A 22,393-nucleotide genomic window follows, 5' to 3' on the forward strand; every position below is an offset into this window, starting at 1 on the left:
AGGAACTAATGTCTGTAAGAGGGAGAAGGGATTCAGAGAGTGAGTGTAGGTCAAGGTGTTTGAGATTTCTGCGAGGGTATGCAAGTTTGTGGAGTGGGGATTATTGCCCCGGGGAGGAGAGAGAAGTAGGCTGTGGTCAGAGAGAGGGAGAGGTGAGTTAGAGAGGTTAGATAGGGAACAGAGGCGGGTGAAGATGAGGTCCAGCGTGTGGCCGTCTTTGTGGGTGGGTGTGGAAGACCACTGGGTAAGACCAAAGGAGGAAGTGAGGGATAGAAGCTTAGAGGCAGCTGAGAGGGAAGTGACAATGGGGATGTTGAAGTCGCCCATGAGGATAGTGGGGATGTCAACGGAGAGGAAATGAAGTAGCCAAGTGGTGAAGTGGTCAAAGAAAGTGGTGGTTGATCCTGGGGGGCGGTAGATGACAGCCAGTTGGAGGTTGGAGGGGGAGTAGATGCGCACACAGTGCACTTCAAAAGAGGGGAGAGTAATTGAGGGCGGCAGTGGGATATGGGTGAAGGAGCAGTTTTCTGAGAGGAGGAAACCTAGTCCTCCACCGTGCTTGCCGGTGGGGCGGGGGGTATGGGAGAGGTGGAATCCGCCGTACGAAAGTGCAGCAGGAGAGGCCGTGTCAGAGGGGGTGAGCCAGGTTTCAGTGATGCCAAGGAAGGAAAGCTTGTTGGTGATGAAGAGGTCATGAATGTAGGAAAGTTTGTTGCAGACGGAGCGAGAGTTCCATAGAGCTCCTGTTAGGGGGATTGGGGAAGCGGGGGCTGGGCGGATGGGTATAAGGTTAGAAGGGTTACGAGAGTTTGGGATAGATCGTGGGTAGGAGGTGGAAGTGACTGTGGGGATGTGGTGAGGAGGGCCAGGATTTGGAGAGATGTCGCCGGCAGTAAGGAGGAGCAGAGAAAGCGTTAGTAGGTGGGAGCAGGAGAGGGCATGAGGTGGCTGTCTGTGTTTGGAGGCAAAGGATTGTATATTGAGGAATAGCTCTGAGGAGGAGGTGAGATGGGTGGGGAGAATGGAGGGAGAGATGAAGAGTTCCTTACTAGGTGTAGGGATTAGGGGTGGTTGGAAAAGGTGAAGGATTAAGGGGGTGAGAGTGAAAACAAAGACAAACATTGTTTACTGTAACTTAGTATCCAATTACCTTCGGTTCACTTCAGATTCAATTCAGAATTAATTCATATTTCTCACACTTAAGCAATGGACACTTAAGGTGATGGACACAGACTAAAGTCTGACACAGACTCCTGGCTCTCAATATATTTGTAACTGAATGCATTCAGCTGTGAACCAGAGGGTAGTGGTCTGTGCTCATCTTGATCAGCTGATTAAGGCTGAACCAGATGCAGGATACTCAAAGGTTCAGTAAACAAGGTCATAAATGAAAGTGGGGGGTGGGTGGTCAAAGTTGGGTCACGTACCATTAGTATATAGTAGGAGCAGAGAGATATAGGGAAGGCTGCATGGAAATCAGGATGGCAAAGTTGGATCACGTACCATTAGTATATAGTAGGAGCAGAGATATATAGGGAAGGCTGCATGGAAATCAGGATGGCAAAGTTGGGTCACGTACCATTAGTATATAGTAGGAGCAGAGAGATATAGGGAAGGCTGCATGGAAATCAGGATGGCAAAGTTGGGTCACATACCATTAGTATATAGTAGGAGCAGAGAGATATAGGGAAGGCATTATGGTGCCCTCACCACCTCCCAGACACAGTATTATGTCCCCATGGTTCTTCAATACAGTTTAATTCCCCCCACAGTCTCCACCCACCACAGTATGATATCCCCACCTCCACAGTCCTCCAGTAACACAGTATGATGCCCTCAAACAGTAGAATTCCTACATAGTCCCCCACACAGTATAATGCACCCATATTACCCTCCACTCAATATAATGCCCCACAGTGCCCCCACAGAGTATAATGCCTCCACAGTATCCCACATAGTATAATACCTCTACAGACTCTTCACAAAGCGTGATGATCCCACTTATGCCCCCCACACAGTATAATAGCCCCCACAACCTCTCATACATAGTATGATATCCCTATATAAGTATCCCACTCCTCTGAGCTGGTCTCTGCTGCCCAGTTGCATATCCTGAGAATGTGATATCTCCTGAAGGTTCTTGCAGACCTTCAGGACTCGTACCAGACAGATCGATAGAGCAGAGATCTGACAGCCTCCAAATCCACTATTGTGTACAACTATATATTTGTCCTAGAGGTACAGACACAGTTGACCTCGGGACATCACCCCAGACCTCCTGGGACTGCTCCCCAAATTTAGGACAGTCCCGTTAAATCCAGGAAGGTTGGGAAGTATCAGAGTATGTGCAGATAAAGATATGTTTACGACCTAATCGATTGCCTTTGCTTAATGGGACACCATATCTGCTGCGCTTAATGATTTCTGTTATCTGTTTAGTCATTGTCTGCATTTTCTTTGTTGACCCATAAAGGGATCAATAAGGAGATCCTGACTTTTCTAGAGGTCACAAGATGCATGGCTTTAGAAAATATCACCAAGAGAGATGTCTGTGAACTGGATATTTTTTTACTTTTTACAATCGCATTTTGTGAGAAAGGTTCCCCAAAATTATAGGAGTTAGCCGCCTTTTGAGACAATTTTTGTTTTACTTAAATACATGTATTTTGGGATAAAAATCACTTTTTATTGGGTTTTATTACACATTTTGCACTGTTTGGCTCTTACAAACCATGTGGTTACAGTCAACTGTATTCTGCTGGGAGATTCGGCAGTAATTGTTTATTTTCCCTGCAGTGCATCAACAAGGGTTAACAAAGTATTATATAATTCTCATTTAATAAGAACCACCAGGTTTTTACTACGTAATCTGAGAGCGGTATAATGTAGAGGCTGAGACCCTGATTCCAGCAATGTGTCCCTTACTTGGCTGTTTAGCGGAGTTTTTAGAAAAACACTGATTAATCAGCAGAAGATTATCACCTTAGGACTAGAAAACCTGCTGCCAGGTAGTCAAACCCTGCCCCCACCACTGATTGGCAGCTTTCTGCCTATGCACGGTATACACAGAAAGCATCCAATCAGTGATGAGGGCGTGGTTGTACAGAGCTCAGCATTCAGAGAGCTGCTAGATTTACAGCAGATACAACAGTTAAAAAAAACTTCAGGAAGCAGCCCAGTAAGTGACAAATCGCTGAAATCAGGGTCTCTGCCCCCCACATCATGCTGCTATCAGATGGGAATTTAAAGAGAATTTCCAGTATGATGATATTGATGACCCATTCTTACAATAGGTCATCAATATTAGATTGGTGGGGTCTGACACCCGGCCAATCATCCGTTATCACCTCTGTCTCCATCACATTGTATAGTAGCCACTGAGGCTTACATCTGTCCACTGACGGAGGTGTTAACAGCTGATCGCTGGGAGTGCCGAGTGTCGGACCCCCACCAATTTGACTGGAAAACCACTTTAAAATCAATAGATTAGCTGGGCCCTTCATTTTCTGTTTTGGCTCAAAGATGGCGGTCCTTCATCAGGTCAACATATACATACCATAATAATGGGCTTTTAACCAGACAATCCCTGCAAATGAGGGCAACAATCCCCTCAATCCATTCCTTCAGCTCTATAGGCCTCATGTATCAAATATAAGCGTAAAGTGCTAGCCTTGTTGTCCATAGAAACCAATCATAGCTAAATTATGCCCTAGTCTGCCAGCATCGATGTAGGCGATCTATGGATGCTTTAGTCCCACACACCCAAAACCCAGGGACCACCCCGATATTGCACAAAAATGTCCATTTGCGGGTTTGATTTTTGTTTACAAAGTCTTTAAATGGCCCAGGACACTGCAACTTTTCTGGGACTGGTACCAAAGAATTGGTACGGTCCCAGCAAATTCGGCACTGTTTGGTATGTACGAGTCTGCCCTAAAAAAAGTGAATGTAGTCAGTTATTGGCGGCTACAGGCTCCTCCAAGTCCTATAAAACTTGTCATCCTCCTCATACAGCCCGCTGACTGATCCGTTGCCATAGTAGCGGAGCAGAGAACTGTGACAACTAGGCCGAAGCCTCTGCTCTCTGCTTGTTTCTACGACAACACATGTAATCTGTGCCGGATAGAGAAATAGGTTTGCCTTCACACTTCTTTGTATGTGAATGTAGCCCATCTTATAGTCAATGAATGAACGCTTCACCTCTCAGTATCCAGGGACTGAAAACCATGCTGCCAGCCTAGTAGTACTCACAGCTCAGAGTTTGCCACAATATATAGGTTCTAGGCATGGGCGTATATAGAAATCATGGGGTCCCATAGCAAAAGTTCTATTTGGTCCCCCCTTAAAAAAAAACAACAACTTAATATTCGGCGGGGTCACAGAAGAGCGTATCTCACAACTTTGCAGCCCTTACAAAGTCATTTTGCTATTATTGAGCCCCCTAATTTTCCCTTTCATTACCCCCATAAAGTATGATGCCAACTGTAGTGCCTCCCGAAACACAGTGTGATATCCCCACAATGAATTCTTCCATATTACCCTCCACACACAAGGTATGATGACCCTACTGTACCCCCTCCTCCTCAACCCTCCCCCAGCAAAGTATGGTGAACCCAACACAGTATGATGCCCCAACTGTGATCGCCACACACCCCTCCATACAGTATAATAGGCCTCCATACAGTATAATGGTCCCCACACCCCTTCACTCAGTATGATGGCCCTAATACAACTATCCGCACTGTATAATGGCCCCCACTAGCACTCCAAATAGTATAATGGCCCCCACCCAGCCCTCCAAACAAAATAGTGACCCCCACACAGCCCTCTACCCAGTATTAGGGGCACCACAAAACCTTCACACTGCATAATTGCTTACATACAGAATAATGGGCCCCACATAGCTCTCAAAACAGTATAATAGCCCCCACATATTCCTCTGAACAGTATAATGGCCTGTACATAGCCCTCTAAACAGTATAATGGCCCCTGACATAGCCCTGCAAAAAGTATAATGCTCCCCCACATAGACCTGCAAACAGTGTAACCCCCCCCATCCCCACAAAGTCCAGCAAACAGTATAATGGCCCCCTCACATAGTTCTGCAAACAGTATAATAGCCCCCATATATTTCTGCAAACAGTATAATGACCCTCATATGTACCAGCAAACAGTATAATAGCCCCCATATAGTCTGGCAAACAGTATGAGGGCCCCCACATAGCCCTCCATATAGTATAATGGCCCCCACATAGCCCTCCAAATAGTATAGTGGCCCCCACATAGCCCTCCAAATAGTATAATAGCCACCATGTAGCCCTCCAAATGGTATACTGCCACCAACGTAGCCCTTCAAACAGTATAGTGACCCCCACGTAACCCTCCATACAGTATTATGAGCACCACGTAGCCCTCCATACAGTATTATGGTCACCATGTATCCCTCCATACAGTATTATGGGCACCACATAGTCCTCGATACAGTATTATGAGCACCTCATAGTCCTCCATACAGTATTATGGGTCCCATATAGTCCGCTATATAGTATAATGGGCACCATATAGTGTTCCATACAGTATTTTGGCACTACGTAGCCCTCCATACAGTATTATGGTCACCATGTAGCCCTCCATACAGTATTATGGGCACCACATAGTCCTCCATATAGTATTATGAGCACCACATAGCCCTCCATACAGTATAATGGGCACCATATAGTGTTCCATACAGTATTATGGCCCCCATATAGTGCTCCATACAAAAAAAAATAAACAAATATCCCACCCCGTTCCCCCGTTGCTCCGGTCTCTGTATCGCGTTTTCTGACCCTCTGCACTGCTCAGCACAGAGGGCACGCTGTAGTGACATCATCACGCCCTCTGTGCTGAGACGTCACAGAGCTCAGATGCAGAGAAGGAATGATGGGAGAGGGAGCATCAGATGATAGCACCTTATCCCTTCATTGTTTTCAATTGTATATGCATCTAGGATGCCATAGCAGTTGAAAGTGCAGGGGTGAGGGGCCTGATGGCAGCAATCGCACCGGGCCCCCCGACTCACAGGCCCCATAGCAGCCGCGTGGTCAGCCACCATTGGCGGTATGCCACTGATTCTAGGAAATCTACTATTAGGTAAATAGCCAGAAGTTGAAAGCTCTAGACTATTCTAGTATTAGTCTATGAGTGTAAACAGAAACATTTCCATTCACTATCTGCAAACAAAAATCTTGAAAATGGAATGAAATTGAAAGAGAAAGTTTTTTTTAGAAAGTCATGAAATATCAAATTATTTATAGCTTAAAGGCTATGGACACCTTTGACATGAAAAAAAAACTATTTTTGCATATATTAGTGGTTACCTTTAGTTTATAAAATGGCACAAAGCTTTCATATGCAGTCCTTAGAATATGGAGTGTTTCTCCCAGTAATATAGGCTGTATATGAGGTCTGTGTTTCTCTCAGTAATATAGGCTGGATGTGAGCTCTGTGTGTCCCTTCCAGTAATACAGGCTGGATGTGAGGTCTGTGTGTATCCTAGTAATATAGGAAGGATGTGAGGTCTGTGTCTATCTTCCAGTAATATAGACTGTATGTTAGGTCTTTGTCTTTCTCCCAGTAATATAGGCTGGATGTAAGGTCTGCTGTGTGTCTCTCCCAGTAATATAGGCTGGATGTGATCTCTGTGTGTCTCTCCCAGTAATATAGGCTGGATGTGAGCTCTGTGTGTCTCTCCCAGTAATATAGGCTGTATGTGAGATCTGTGTGTCCCTCCCAGTAAAATAGGCTGGATGTGAGTTTTGTGTGTCCCTCCCAGCAATATAGGTTGGATGCGAAGTCTGTGTGTCTCCCAGTAATACATGCTGCATGTGAGTTCTGTGTGTTTCTACCAGTAATAAAGGCTGGATGTCAGGTCTATGTGTTTCTCCCTGTAATACATGCTGGATGTGAGGCCTGTGTGTCTCCCAGTAATATAGGTTGGATGTGAGCTTTGTGTGTCTCTCCCAGTGATATAGGTTGGATGTGAGCTCTGTGTGTCTCTCCCAGTAATATAGGCTGGATGTGAGCTCTGTGTGTCTCTCCCAGTAATATAGGCTGTATGTGAGATGTGTGTGTCCCTCCCAGTAAAATACGCTGGATGTGAGTTCTGTGTGTCCCTCCCAGCAATATAGGTTGGATGCGAAGTCTGTGTGTCTCCCAGTAATACATGCTGCATGTGAGTTCTGTGTGTTCCTTCCAGTAATAAAAGCTGGATGTCAGGTCTATGTGTTTCTCCCTGTAATACATGGTGGATGTGAGGTCTGTGTGTCTCTCCAGTAATAGAGGCTGGATGTGTTTTCTGTGTTTCTCCCTGTAATACATTCTGAATATGAGCTCTATTGTACACCTAGCATACTTCTGTCTTCATTATCACGTATCAACACAGCTTCTATGCTGCACATATTTTCTCTTTATGTGCTTTCCTCCTTACCTATAACCTATTATCTCTGCTCTCCATGAGACTGTACATGCTTTTTCCACTCTCCACACTGTGGAGATCTGTGTACAACTCCCCCCTGCTGCTCGCCCTTACAAGTCCACATTTCACGGCTCCATGTTTTGTTTTGTTTTTGCAGTGGACTGCAATTAATTGTTCTCTGCTATCAGCCTGGGTAGATGCTAACTGTAATGATGTTTCTGACAAAACAAACAAAAAAAAGGTCAGCCTCAACTATGTTTATTGTACACACTATAGAAAGTATCTGACTCCCAAAGATCCCTTTCATAAGTGTTGGAAAATTTGCAAAATAATTAAAAATTAAAGTTTTTTAATATGTCTAGATATCCAGGTATTTTGGAAGGACAAAAGATAGGAATAGTATTGCCAAATAAGTTACCCTATTACAGGAGGAGGATGCATATATTTACATTTCCTACAAACTCCTATCGGGTATACTTGTGCAAATGTTGTCTCACTCATTTACTGGAAAGGGGTGGCTATTTTGCATATTTTTCCTAAAAAATAAATACCACCTTTTCCTCAGTCTTAAAGGGAACCTGTTAAGTGAAAAACGCTATCAACCTGCAGTTATGGGGGTTAATAGCGTTTTTTCACGTGACAGGTTCCCTTTAATTTTAGCAAAAATACATTTTTATGATATTTATGTTACACACACGCCGCTAGATTCAGATAGGGCGAGATGGGATTCATTATTTTTTTGGAATCATGGGGGAACCGTTACTCAGGGAGCTCATAAGCTGCAGCTTCTCTCAGGCACACAATAGATTCAGTTGCTGATCAGACACATCTGACAAGAGTAATTTTCAACAGTTTAACAGTGGAATTTAATCTGAAGCACGGCCAGTGCAATTCAGGGATATTACAGAAACAATCTTCATTACAGTACAGTCTGAGTTTCTTCAGCAACCGGCTCCAGTAACTATACAGTAGTTTATTCACAAGGCACAATATTACAGTCTCTTCAGTAGCATAATTCAGCATAGATTAGATCTCTTAGCAGCACACTTCTATACATATACAACCACCGGCTTTTCCTTCACAAGGACACAATAGTACACAGCATTCTTTATCCTGCAAGGAGATAGAGGGAGGTAGGGTTTGATGAGGGAGATGATTCGTGTACAATTCCTTCCAGTCCTTACCTCCCTGCCTGACAATACTCTGCACTGTTAGTTCAGGGAGTTTATCTGACCTGTGCTTAGTTTCTCTCCTGATCTGAATCCTGTTCAGTTGCCTTCTGTCAGATACAGATAACACACCACCTTTCTCTTTGGCTTCAGCCAGACTACAATAACAAGTTCCCCACAATCCCCTGGGGCTCTGCTAAAACACTCCCTGTCTCCTGTGACTGTGTTAACCCCTCTAGTTGCTGGATGCTTCTGAAGCACAACACTTCCTGTCTCCTGTGCTTGTGTTATTTGTAACAATTGCTGGATGCTTTGGAAGCAACAACACTACTTCTGCATGTCACATTTAGCAACCCTGAAACCAGAAGTAGATTTGCTTTATGCTAGATAATCTGCTGCCCTGCATAGTGTACTTTATAAAACCAGACGCAATTATCAAACATTCAAAAAAAAATAATTTAACTAAATTATAACAACATACAGTATATAGGTTCCATATCTCACCATCTGCTACTGCTTCTAACGTGAGACTACCATCAATTTATAGACAATCATCTTGGCTATCTCAAAAAAAATTTGACTTGCAGATATTTAGCATATAATTAGTTATACAGATTCTTGTCATGTCACTGATTTGTTACAGTTTTGCTCCTGGTGGTGGATTTTTTTTTTTCGTCCTGTATTCTACAATTACAACCTGTTCTCACATTTCCTAATAGCTAAGTACTCTGCATTAGTACAGGATCAGTAATGTAATGTATGTACACAGTGACTGCACCAGCAGAATAGTGAGTGCAGCTCTGGAGTATAATACAGGATGTAACTCAGGATCAGTACAAGATAAGTAATGTAATGTATGCACACAGTGACTGAACCAGCAGAATAGTGAGTGCAGCTCTGGAGTATAATACAGGATGTAACTCAGGATCACTACAGGATCAGTAATGTAATGTATGTATGTGACGCACAGCTGCGCTTGGTATCACAGATCCTAGAAGTGTGCATTGATGGATTCCTCCACAAGAGGCCCCCATAAACATTCACACATCTCCACCTTCCACCTCAGACCACCAGAGGGAGCCTGTTAGGGATAGATAAATAGGGAAGGTGGAGCCAGGCAGCAGTTAGTCTAGTCTGGTTTAGCAGTGAGTCCAGTACAGTCTGAGAAGGGTTACCTCAGAGGACAAAAGCCTGTTCCAGCTCCTGCAATTGCTATCCTGCAGTGGAGCTCATCCAGATCAAGACTCAGTTGTAGCTCAGGATAGTGAGCTTTAGGTGTGCCGGCGCCATAAGATCGGTGAAGCGCGGCAAGCTGCCGTTAGTGTGAGTAGCCTAGTGAGGGCCCGAGTAGGCCGAAGGCGAGTGGAGAGTTAGTACATAGGGGGCAGAGGAGCTTAACCAGCTCACCCCGAAGAAGTAGATACCGGACACCGGGTCCGAAGCTTATCGGGATCTCTATGACCCAGTAAGGCATAACCGGAATCCCTGGAGAACTACAAGTCCCAGGATCGCTAAAGTGCTGATACGTAACAGAGCCAGGAGACACATAGGCCCCGCAAGCTGAGGAGCGTGTACTCCAAGGAAAGGCCCTACCACAACGTCAGCCAGCGCAGGACAGAGACAAAGTTAGGCCTAGCTTCAGGCAGGTCAGAAACTTACTACGCAGAGGCAAGTAACAGGAGGCCCTACACCCGCTCATTGGGGAGGATCCTGACATGCACCCTTCACCCTACAGTGCTCCGGGACGTGTCTGTATTTCCATCAGTAAAAGGTACTGAAGTGACTATCGTGTCTGCCCCTGTTCTTGCTCTGACCCGGCCGGGTCTCGTCTGTCCTGCATCCTCTTCTCCGAACGCTGCCCTGAGGCCTAGCTCCACCTGTGCGGAGCTATACCATCGAGCTGCCTTATCATCGGCCTCAGTGGACTGCGCAGCGCTGGTGATTCTCACCAGAAGCCACAGGTGGCATCACGAACTTTCATAAAAATAACAAATCTAACATCTATCAACGCTTTAAGATAGACCCCAGGGTACGGGCCCGGGAGCCGACTACCGCGACATCCCCAAGGCAAAGGCCCGGGTACCGAGTCATCCCCATCCCCCTGGGCTGGTCATCTTCCCTGGCGTCACGAACAGGATCACGTGCCCGCTGCAACGACGAAGTGTTATGCTCGTCGCCACCGGGTACTGTGCGCCTTTATTCTGAACTGTGTACGTAAAGTTGTGGTGAAGGTTGCCGCCATTGTTGGGCCGCCGAGCGAGAAGAAGGGCGTAACTGCGGGAAAATTAGGGGCGTAACTGCAAAAGAGCGCCAAGCCCCGGACACGCCCCACGCCTCGACGTTAAACCAGGAAGCGCCAGGTCCTGTAAGGAGCGTCGCTGAACGTCCTGACGTAGGACGCAAGAGACACAAGGTCCTGAAGACGACCGTCACCTGCGGAGCTGCGGCCTACCGGAAGAAAAACTAGAAAGTAGGCCACGGTTAACTAGGGGGGCGCCAAGATGTCCGACGAACAGCAGAACGTCGACATGCCGGTCAACGTCCCTGAGGTTCAACCCGCGCCCAATGATGAGCAAGCCGAAGCCGCCGCTCCACCGGCAGCGCCTGTAACACCTGTCATTCCTATGACTTTACCGTACATTCCTAGAGCAAAGTGGCTCCCCCAGTACAACGGCAAACCAGATACCCTGTCTGGATTCAAACGGAAGATATGTGGTATCTTGGACATGTACTCCATGACAGGTAAACAAAGAGCTGCCGTTGTATTAGGACAACTGACCGGTGCTGCGGAACGGGAAGTGGAAACGTGGTCGGCCGCAGACCAGGAGTCAGTGTCCGCAATATTTCAAAAGCTACAGACTGTCTTTGAGGACCTTACTGAGGCGGACCTCCGGATGAGGTTCTACAACTGTTCCCAACAACCAGAGGACAATGTTCGGGACTACGCCTGGCGTCTGCAAGGGGCCCTGTGGGCTCTGAACCAGGTTAGTCCAACCAGCATTGAAAATGAGAACAAAATGCTGAAGGAACAGTTTGTCCGGGGACTGAGGTCTCCAGAGGAGAGCAGGACAGTGCGTTGGTGGTCCCTGGATCATCCAGATGCCACCTTTGACAACCTTAAGGACATGGCTATAAAAGGACTGCAGCCCCTGGAGACAAATGCCATCCAATGTTACCAGGGTGGGGCTACCCCAGTACCTGCTACACCCACCTTTTCCCCAGTGGCTGCTGAAGCCAAGGTTCCAGCAATGTCCCCTAGAGAACAGGACAGTTCGCACTCTGAGGTGCGTCAGTTGAGCAAAACCCTGACCACTGTGCTGAGTGCTCTGCAGCTGCGGACGGAGCCCGAGGAAGGAGGGAAAATCCTGTTGGCCAATAGCCCTGAGGATGTCCCCTGGATGAGGAGGAGGAGGAGGCCAACACCGCCCTCGCCGAGGACCAGTGACCAGCGCCGTCCACAGAAGGACCCTACCTGCTACCGCTGCCGCAAGACCGGACACATCGCCCAGAATTGTCCTTTAAACGACAAAACCCTGGGTCCGAGGGCCGACACCCAGGAGTAGACTCACCAGGCCCATCAGACTGGTACAACAGGTTCGTCGGAGGAAGACCATTCCTGTCCATTGTGCTGGACGGGATCCCGACGCATGCTCTGCTGGACACAGGATCTCAGGTAACCATCATGCCTGACGTCCTCTACAAGAGGTTCTGGTCCATGGACGACCTACGTCTGCCAGCTCCAAATCTTTCTGTTTATGCCTCAAATGGACTCCCTCTTAACCTACTCGGGGATAAGAATGTGACTGTAAAGGTGGGGAGAGTGGAGCTGAAGGACCAGGGGCTAATTGTAGTAGAGATTAATCCTGATGACACCAATCCGTATATGGTACTAGGCACTAACATTATTGGTAACTGTTTGGGAGAAGTTGTGTTCTTGCTCCAACAGATAGCCGACACTGCCAGACCAAGACAGAGGAGGGCACTGCAGAAGGAAATCCGAGTCCTAATGTACCAACAGCAAGTAAGGTTAACAGACGGTGAAATCGGTAACGTGCGGGTAACAGACCAGATACCCATTGTCATCCCCCAATGAGTGAAATGCTCATCTGGTGTAGAGCTGCTATAGGTCTTAGAGGACAGAGCTACCAGGCGGTAGTAGAACCCCTTTGCTCCGAGCATAGACCCACGCTCTTAACCGCCAGGGGAGTGGTGGATGTACGTAATGGGAAGGTGCCCGTCCATCTTCTCAACTTAGGGGAAGATGAGGTCAGACTGCCACGTTATGCCACTGTTGCCAAATTACATGCTGTCAATAACAACTGCATTCATGAGTCCTTAACTTCATCAGACAAAGTGGAGGATAATGACCCTGCAACCCAGGTGGAGGATTGGTGTCAACAGCTCCATGTTGGGACAGACACCACTCCTGCCCATCAAAAACAGGGTGTACAGCGGGTGGTTCAAGAATACTCGCAGGTGTTCAGTAAACATCCACTTGACTTCGGGAGGGTTAAGGGGGTTCAACACCATATCCCCACAGGTGACCATTCCCCAATCAAAGAACGTTACAGGCCTATACCACCAGCTCACTACCAGAAGGCTAAGGAAATGTTGCAGGTCATGAGAAAGGCGGGAGTAATAAGGGATAGCTGTAGTCCCTGGGCAGCTTCCCTAGTGCTAGTCAGGAAAAAGGACGGGAGCATGAGAATGTGTGTAGATTACCGTCAAGTAAATCGCATTACACATAAGGATGCATACCCTTTACCACGTATAGAGGAGTCCCTAGCTGCCTTAAAGTCTGCAAATTACTTTTCCACCCTTGACCTCACTAGTGGGTACTGGCAAGTAGCTGTGGCTGAGGAGGATCGGGAGAAGACGGCCTTCACCACCCCGATGGGACTCTGCGAGTTCAACCGTATGCCGTTTGGACTCTGCAATGCCCCCGGAACATTCCAGAGATTGATGGAGTGCAGCCTGGGACACCGCAACTTCGAGACTGTGTTACTTTACCTGGACGATGTAATAGTGTACTCCAGAACGTACGAGGACCACTTGAAACACTTGGCAGAGGTATTTGAGTCACTGTCTCGGTATGGGATGAAGTTGAAGCCCTCAAAGTGCCACCTGCTCAAGAGAAAGGTACAGTACCTGGGGCACATTGTCACTCCGGAAGGAGTAGCACCAGACATGGAGAAAGTCACAGCCATCCAGAAGTGGCCGGAGCCAAAGAACCTCAAGGAGGTGTGTCAGTTCTTGGGACTAGTAGGATACTACCGGAGGTTTGTAAAAGACTACACCAAGAAAGCAGCTCCTCTGCAGTGGGGCAGTCCCCCAAAGGCAGAAATCCAACATTCCACTGGGGTAAGGAGCAAGCCGAGTCGTTTCAGGAGATGAAGGAGATCCTGACAGGTGATGAGATCCTGGCCTACCCTGATAACAGCCAACCATTCCTGCTGTATACTGATGCCAGCAACGAAGGGCTGGGTGCTGTTCTAAGTCAGAAGCAGAATGGCCAAGAGAAAGTGATCGCATACGCAAGCAGGAAGCTCCGCCCGACTGAGAGAAACCCAGAGAACTAAAGCAGCTTCAAGTTGGAGTTCCTGGCCTTGGTCTGGGCCATCACTGAAAGGTTTAAGCACTACCTAGCTTCCAGCAAGTTCACTGCCTTCACTGATAACAACCCCTTGACCCATCTTGAAACAGCTAAGTTGGGAGCACTGGAACAACGATGGATGGCTCGGCTGTCAAACTACTAATTTACAATTAAATACCGGGTGGGCCGCAAGAACGCCAATGCCGATGCCCTGTCCAGGATGCCTCACCAGTCAGACACAGAAGAAGAAGTGGATGACCTGGAAGAGATAGAGCTACCTGCCTTTCACCGGAATGGGATGATCCACGAGCAACGAGTCTCAAGGAGGCAGCGTGGAAAGACGTTAAACCCCCTGCCTCACCACAGCTGGAAAGAGACCCAGGACAGCGACCCGGTTGTCAGCCGCATCAAGGAGCTGATAACCCAAGAAGGTGCCTCCCTGGAGAAGGAAGCGTCTCTCCAAGCAAAGCAGCTGTGGAACGAGAGAAGCCGGCTGTTTATCTACCGTGAGAAGCTGTGCCGGAGGTACGTCAATCCAAAAACCCATGAGATGGTATGGCAGATAGTGGTCCCGAAGACAGACATCCAGATGGTATTAGAAGCTTACCACGATCAGGCGGGGCACTTTGGCTGGAAAAAGCTAGAGACCCTGCTGAAGTGTCGATTCTACTGGGTAGGAATGCGCAGCTCCATTGAGAGGTGGTGCCGGGACTGTGGACCCTGTGGCCTAAGAAGAAAAGACTTCAGCAGCCAAAAGGCACCCCTGCAACCCATCAAGACGACTCGAGCCCTGGAGATCGTGGCCCTGGACCATGTCAAGCTGTCCCCCAGCAGGTCAGGGTACTCCTATGCTTTGACCATGGTGGATCACTACTCACGTTTCCTGGTGGTCGCCCTCGTCAAAGACCTGATCGCAGAGACAGCAGCAAAGACGTTCCAAGCGTATTTCTGTAGACCCCATGATTACCCTGAGTAGGTGCTGACGGAACAAGGCCCGGCCTTTGAGGCTGAGTTGTTCAAGGAGTTCTGCCATTTGTACGGTTGTAAAAAGATAAGAACTACACCGTACCACCCACAAACAAACGGTCTCTGCGAAAAGATGAACAACATCATCATCGACCTGCTAAAGACCATACCACTTGAGGAGAGAAATCAGTGGCCAGACCTACTACCTGATCTAGTGGATCAGTATAATCATATACCAGTAAGTTCCACCAATTGTACTCCGGCATACCTTATGCGGGCAAGGCCAGGAAAGCTGCCCATGGATCTGGAGCTTGGTGTTGTTGAACCTGAAGCTGATATGACCACTGAGGACTGGGACAAGACCAGACAAGAGCAGTACAGGAGAGTACAGGCTTGTGTCGAGGACAGTCTCACTCGGATGAGAGAAAAGCAGGAAGCGCACTACTACAAAAACGCACTCGCAGAACCTTTCACACCAGGTGAAACAGTACTGAAAAGGAAAAGACGCAACCACAAACTTGATGACCAGTGGGAAAAAGACCCCTACACTGATACCGTCAAGGTTTGACAATAAGAAGACATGCTTAATCAGTCGTGATGGAGGAAAAACGTCTACAACAGTGTCCAGGGACCACCTAAAGTTGTGTCCAGACTTACTGAAACCCCAAGATGAAGTGCCTCTCACAATCCCAGAAGAACCTAAAGAAGCAGTGATACACACTGACCTAGGAGATTTCCCGGCAGATTGGCCTCAAATAGGAGGTGCAGTAATCATTCCAATACTCCAATTCTAAGAATAGCCAGAAAACCCTCCACAGCAAGTTGAACCTGTAAGTGCTGCAGAAGAGCCAGCTCAAGAAGTATCCCCGGATGAAGGATCCCCGGTAGGAGCAGAGCAAGAGGGCCCAGCCAATGGTGAACTTGCCAGTCCAAGAGAGAGGTTAAGGCAGTTTTACAACTTGGTCACACGTAGAACTGGTAGAGTAACTGAAAATACAGACACTGATACCCCACAGACCACCGCACTACGCAGATCAATACGTAGCACGAGAGGCAAACCTCCTGTTAGGTACACTCAGTAAATAAGCAAATTTCTGAAAATGTAGATAGTTACCCCTGGGGTATTAAATTGAAATGTATTAAAATTGTAATGTACTGAATTAATTGTGTATTTTTGTGCATATGCTTATTAATTTGTGCTTTACCTTATTAATTCTTTTATTATTTGCATAAAGAACTTCGTGGCTGAGGACTGTGTGCAGCCCAAAAACTGCTTCTTGTATATAATTGCGCTCCCTGGAGTGCTCCTTCTAGGTGACCTCAGAAGGAAAACCTGTCGGGAGTGGCTCTGTTGGAGGTCCAACTAGGGATCTTCATGCCCTGCAGCCACCCCAGGGCCTACGTTGAGGGTTTGGGACAGGTCCTTCAAAAACCACCAAGTACTCTACCCTGTGAGATGGACATCCTATCTGGGAACCTCACCACAAGAGACTTGAGTTCTGAGGACACTCTGTATCTGTTTATGTTTTGTTAAGTAGCGTTTAAGCATGGTGCCACCCATAAAGGGAAGATTGTTATTGCATTGTTCATGTTTCCTATTATTGTTTTTATAAAATGTACTTCAGCCCGGGAGTGCTGAGTTTAACTAGGGGGAGAATGTGACGCCCAGCTGCGCTTGGTATCACAGATCCTAGAAGTGTGCATTGATGGATTCCTCTACAAGAGGCCCCCATAAACATTCACACATCTCCACCTTCCACCTCAGACCACCAGAGGGAGCCCGTTAGGGATAGATAAATAGGGAAGGTGGAGCCAGGCAGCAGTTAGACTAGTCAGGTTTTGCAGTGAGTCCAGTACAGTCTGAGAAGGGTTACCTCAGAGGACAAAAGCCTGTTCCAGCTCCTGCAATTGCTATCCTGCAGTGGAGCTCATCCAGATCAAGACTCAGTTGTAGCTCAGGATAGTGAGCTTTAGGTGTGCCGGCGCCATAAGATCGGTGAAGCGCGGCAAGCTGCCGTTAGTGTGAGTAGCCTAGTGAGAGCCCGAGTAGGCCGAAGGCGAGTGGAGAGTTAGTACATAGGGGGCAGAGGAGCTTAACCAGCTCACCCCGAAGAAGTAGATACCGGACACCGGGTCCGAAGCTTACCGGGATCTCTACGACTCAGTAAGGCATAACCGGAATCCCTGGAGAACTACAAGTCCCAGGATGGCTAAAGTGCTGATACGTAACAGAGCCAGGAGACACATAGGCCCCGCAAGCTGAGGAGCGTGTACTCCAAGGAAAGGCCCTACCACAACGTCAGCCAGCGCAGGACAGAGACAAAGTTAGGCCTAGCTTCAGGCAGGTCAGAAACTTACTACGCAGAGGCAAGTAACAGGAGGCCCTACACCCGCTCATTGGGGAGGATCCTGACATGTACCCTTCACCCTACAGTGGTCTGGGACGTGCCTGAATTTCCATAAGTAAAAGGTACTGAAGTGACTATCGTGTCTGCCCCTGTTCTTGCTCTGACCCGGCCGGGTCTCGTCTGTCCTGCATCCCCTTCTCCGTACGCTGCCCTGAGGCCTAGCTCCACCTGTGGGGAGCTATACCATCGAGCTGCCTTATCATCGGCCTCAGTGGACTGCGCAGCGCTGGTGATTCTCACCAGAAGCCACAGGTGGCGTCACGAACTTTCATAAAAATAACAAATCTAACATCTATCAACGCTTTTTAAGAGAGACCCCAGGGTACGGGCCTGGGAGCTGACTATAGTGACATCCCCAAGGCAAAGGCCCGGGTACCGAGTCATCCCCATCCCCCTGGGCTGGTCATCTTCACAGTGACTACACCAGCAGAATACTGAGTGCAGCTCTGGAGTACAATACAGGATGTAACTCAGGATCAGTACAGGATAAGTAATGTAATGTATGTACACAGTGACTGCACCAGCAGAATAGTGAGTGCAGCTCTGGAGTACAATACAGGATGTAACTCAGGATCAGTACAGGATAAGTAATGTAATGTATGTACACAGTGATTGCACCAGCAGAATAGTGAGTGCAGCTCTGGAGTATAATACAGTATGAAACTCAGGATCAGTAATGTAATGTATGTACACAGAGACTGCACCAGCAGAATAGTGAGTGCAGCTCTGGAGTATAATACAGGACGTAACTCAGGATCAGTACAGGATAAGTAATGTAATGTATGTACACAGTGACTGCACCAGCAGAATAGTGAGTGCAGCTCTGGAGTATAATACAGGATGTAACTCAGGATCAGTACAGGATCAGTAATGTAATGTATGTACACAGTGACTGCATCAGCAGAATAGTGAGTGCAGCTCTGGGGTATAATACAGGATGTAACTCAGGATCAGTACAGGATATGTAATGTAATGTATGTACACAGTGACTGTACCAGCAGAATAGTGAGTGCAGCTCAGGAGTATAATACAGGATGTAACTCAGGATCAGTAAAGGATCAGTAATGTAATGTATGTACACAGTGATTGCACCAGCAGAATAGTGAGTGCAGCTCTGGAGTATAATACAGGATGTAACTCAGGATCAGTACAGGATCAGTAATGTATGTACACAGTGACTGCACCAGCAGAATAGTGAGTGCAACTCAGGAGTATAATACAGGATGTAACTCAGGATCAGTAATGTAATGTATGTACACAGTGACTGCACCAGCAGAATAGTGAGTGCAGTTCCGGAGTATAATACAGGACGTAACTCAGGATCAGTACAGGATAAGTAATGTAATGTATGTACACAGTGACTGCACCAGCAGAATAGTGAGTGCAGCTCTGGAGTATAATACAGGATGTAACTCAGGATCAGTACAGGATCAGTAATGTATGTACACAGTGACTGCACCAACAGAATAGTGAGTGCAGCTCTGGAGTATAATACAGGATGTAACTCAGGATCAGTACAGGGTCAGTAATGTAATGTATGTACACAGTGACTGCACCAGCAGAATAGTGAGTGCAACTCTGGAGTATAATACAGGATGTAACTCAGGAATAGTACAGGATCAGAAATGTAATGTACAGCGGTGGCCAAAAGTATTGGCACCCCTGCAATTCTGTCAGATAATACTCAGTTTCTTCCTGAAAATGATTGCAATCACAAATTCTTTGGTATTATTATCTTCATTTAATTTGCTTGCAAGGAAAAGACACAAAAGAGAATGAAGCAAAAATCAAATCATTGATCATTTCACACAAAACTCCAAAAAAGGGCCGGACAAAAGTATTGGCACCCTCAGCCTAATACTTGGTTGCACAACCTTTAGCCAAAATAACTGCGAACAACCGCTTCCGGTAACCATCAATGAGTTTCTCACAATGCTCTGCTGGAATTGTAGACCATTCTTCTTTGGCAAACTGCTCCAGGTCCCTGATATTTGAAGGGTGCCTTCTCCAAACTGCCATTTTGAGATCTCTCCACAGGTGTTCTATGGGATTCAGGTCTGGACTCATTGCTGGCCACCTTAGAAGTCTCCAGTGCTTTCTCTCAAACCATTTTATAGTGCTTTTGAAAGTGTGTGCTTGGGTCATTGTCCTGCTGGAAGACCCATGACCTCTGAGGGAGACCCAGCTTTCTCACACTGGGCCCTACATTATGCTGTAAAATTTGTTGGTAGTCTTCAGACTTCATAATGCCATGCACACGGTCAAGCAGTCCAGTGCCAGAGGCAGCAAAGCAACCCCAAAACATCAGGGAACCTCCGCCATGTTTGACTGTAGGGACTGTGTTCTTTTCTTTGAATGCCTCTTTTTTTTTCCTGTACACTCTATGTTGATGCTTTTTGCCAAAAAGCTCTACTTTTGTCTCATCTGACCAGAGAACATTCTTCCAAAACGTTTTAGGCTTTCTCAGGTAAGTTTTGGCAAACTCCAGCCTGGCTTTTTTATGTCTCGGGGTAAGAAGTGGGGTCTTCCTGGGTATCCTACCATACAGTCCCTTTTCATTCAGACGCCGACGGATAGTACGGGTTAACACTGTTGTACCCTCGGACTGCAGGGCAGCTTGAACTTGTTTGGATGTTAGTCGAGGTTCTTTATCCACCATCCGCACAATATTGCGTTGAAATCTCTCGTCAATTTTTCTTTTCCGTCCACATCTAGGGAGGTTAGCCACAGTGCCATGGGCTTTAAACTTCTTGATGACACTGCGCACGGAAGACACAGGAACATTCAGGTCTTTGGAGATGGACTTGTAGCCTTGAGATGGCTCATGCTTCCTCACAATTTGGTTTCTCAAGTCCTCAGACAGTTCTTTGGTCTTCTTTCTTTTCTCCATGCTCATTGTGGTACATACAAGGACACAGGACAGAGGTTGAGTCAACTTTAATCCATGTTAACTGGCTGCAAGTGTGATTTAGTTATTGCCAACACCTGTTAGGTGCCACAGATAAGTTACAGGTGCTGTTAATTACACGAATTAGAGAAGCATCACATGATTTTTCAAAGGGTGCCAATACTTTTGTCCACCGCCTTTTTTTAGCTTTGGTGTGGAATTGTATCCAATTTGGCTTCAGGACAATTCTTTTTGTGTTTTTACATTGAAGACAAATTAAATGAAGATAATAATACCAAGAATTTGTGATTGCAATCATTTTCAGGAAGAAACTGAGTATTATCTGACAGAATTGCAGGGGTGCCAATACTTTTGGCCACCACTGTATGTACACAGTGACTGCACCAGCAGAATAGTGAGTGCAGCTCTGGAGTATAATACAGGATGTAACTCAGGATCAGCACAGGATCAGTAATGTAATGTATGTACACAGTGACTGCACCAGCAGAATAGTGAGTGCAGCTCTGGAGTATAATACAGAATATATCTCCGCATTAGTACAGGATAAGTAATGTAATGTATGTACACAGTGACTGCACAAGCAGAATAGTGAGTGCAGCTCTGGAGTATAATACAGGATGTAACTCAGGATCAGTACTGGATAAGTAATGTAATGTATGTACACAGTGACTGACCCAGCAGAATAGTGAGTGCAGCTCTGGAGTATAATACAGGATGTAACTCAGGATCAGTACAGGATCAGTAATGTAATGTACAGTCATATGAAAAAGTTTGGGCACCCCTATTAATCTTAAGCTTAATGTTCTATAAAAATTGGTGTTTTTGCAACAGCTATTTCAGTTTGATATATGTAATAACTGTTGGATACAGTAATGTTTCTGCCTTGAAATGAGGTTCATTGTACTAACAGAAAATGTGCAATCTGCATTCAAACAAAATTTGACAGGTGCATAAGTATGGGCACCTCACCAGAAAAGTGACATTAATAGTTAGTAGATCCTCCTTTTGCAAAAATAACAGCCTCTAGTCGCTTCCTGTAGCTTTTAATGAGTTCCTGGATCCTGGATGAAGGTATTTTTGACCATTCCTCTTTACAAAACAATTCCAATTCAGTTAAGTTTGATGGTCGCCGAGCATGGACAGCTCTCTTCAAATGATCCCACAGATGTTCAATGATATTCAGGTCTGGGGACTGGGATGGCCATTCCAGAACATATTAGTTGTTCCTCTACATGAATGCCTGAGTAGATTTGGAGCGGTGTTTTGGATCATTGTCTTGCTGAAAGATCCATCCACTTTGTAACTTCATATGTATCACTGATTCTTGAACACTATTGTCAAGAATCTGCTGATACTGAGTGGAATCCATGCGTCCCTCAACTTTAACAAGATTCCCAGTGCCAGCATTGACCACACAGCCCCAAAGCATGATGGAACCTCCACCAAATTTTACTGTGGGTAGCAAGTGTTTTTCTTGGAATGCTGTGTTTTTTTGCCACCATGCATAACGCCTTTTTGTATGACCAAATAACTCAATCTTGATTTCATCAGTCCACAGGACCTTCTTCCAAAAAGAAATTGGCTTCTCAAAATGTGCTTTTGCATACCTCAGCCAACTCTGTTTGTGGTGTGCTTGCAGAAACGGCTTCTTTCGCATCACTCTCCCATACAGCTTCTCCTTGTGCAAAGTGCCTTGTATAGTTGACCGATGCACAGTGACACCATCTGCAGCAAGTTGATGCTGCAGCTCTCTGGAGGTGGTCTGAGGATTGTCCTTGACTGATCTCACCATTCTTCTTCTCTGCCTTTCTGATGTTTTTCTTGGCCTGCCACTTCTGGCCTTAACAAGAACTGTCCTTGTGTTCTTCCATTTCCTTACTATGTTCCTCACAG

This window comes from Phyllobates terribilis, unplaced genomic scaffold, assembly GCF_046119375.1.
Source record: "Phyllobates terribilis strain yellow unplaced genomic scaffold, ASM4611937v1 Scaffold_13__5_contigs__length_258822181, whole genome shotgun sequence".
Lineage (NCBI taxonomy): Eukaryota > Metazoa > Chordata > Amphibia > Anura > Dendrobatidae > Phyllobates > Phyllobates terribilis.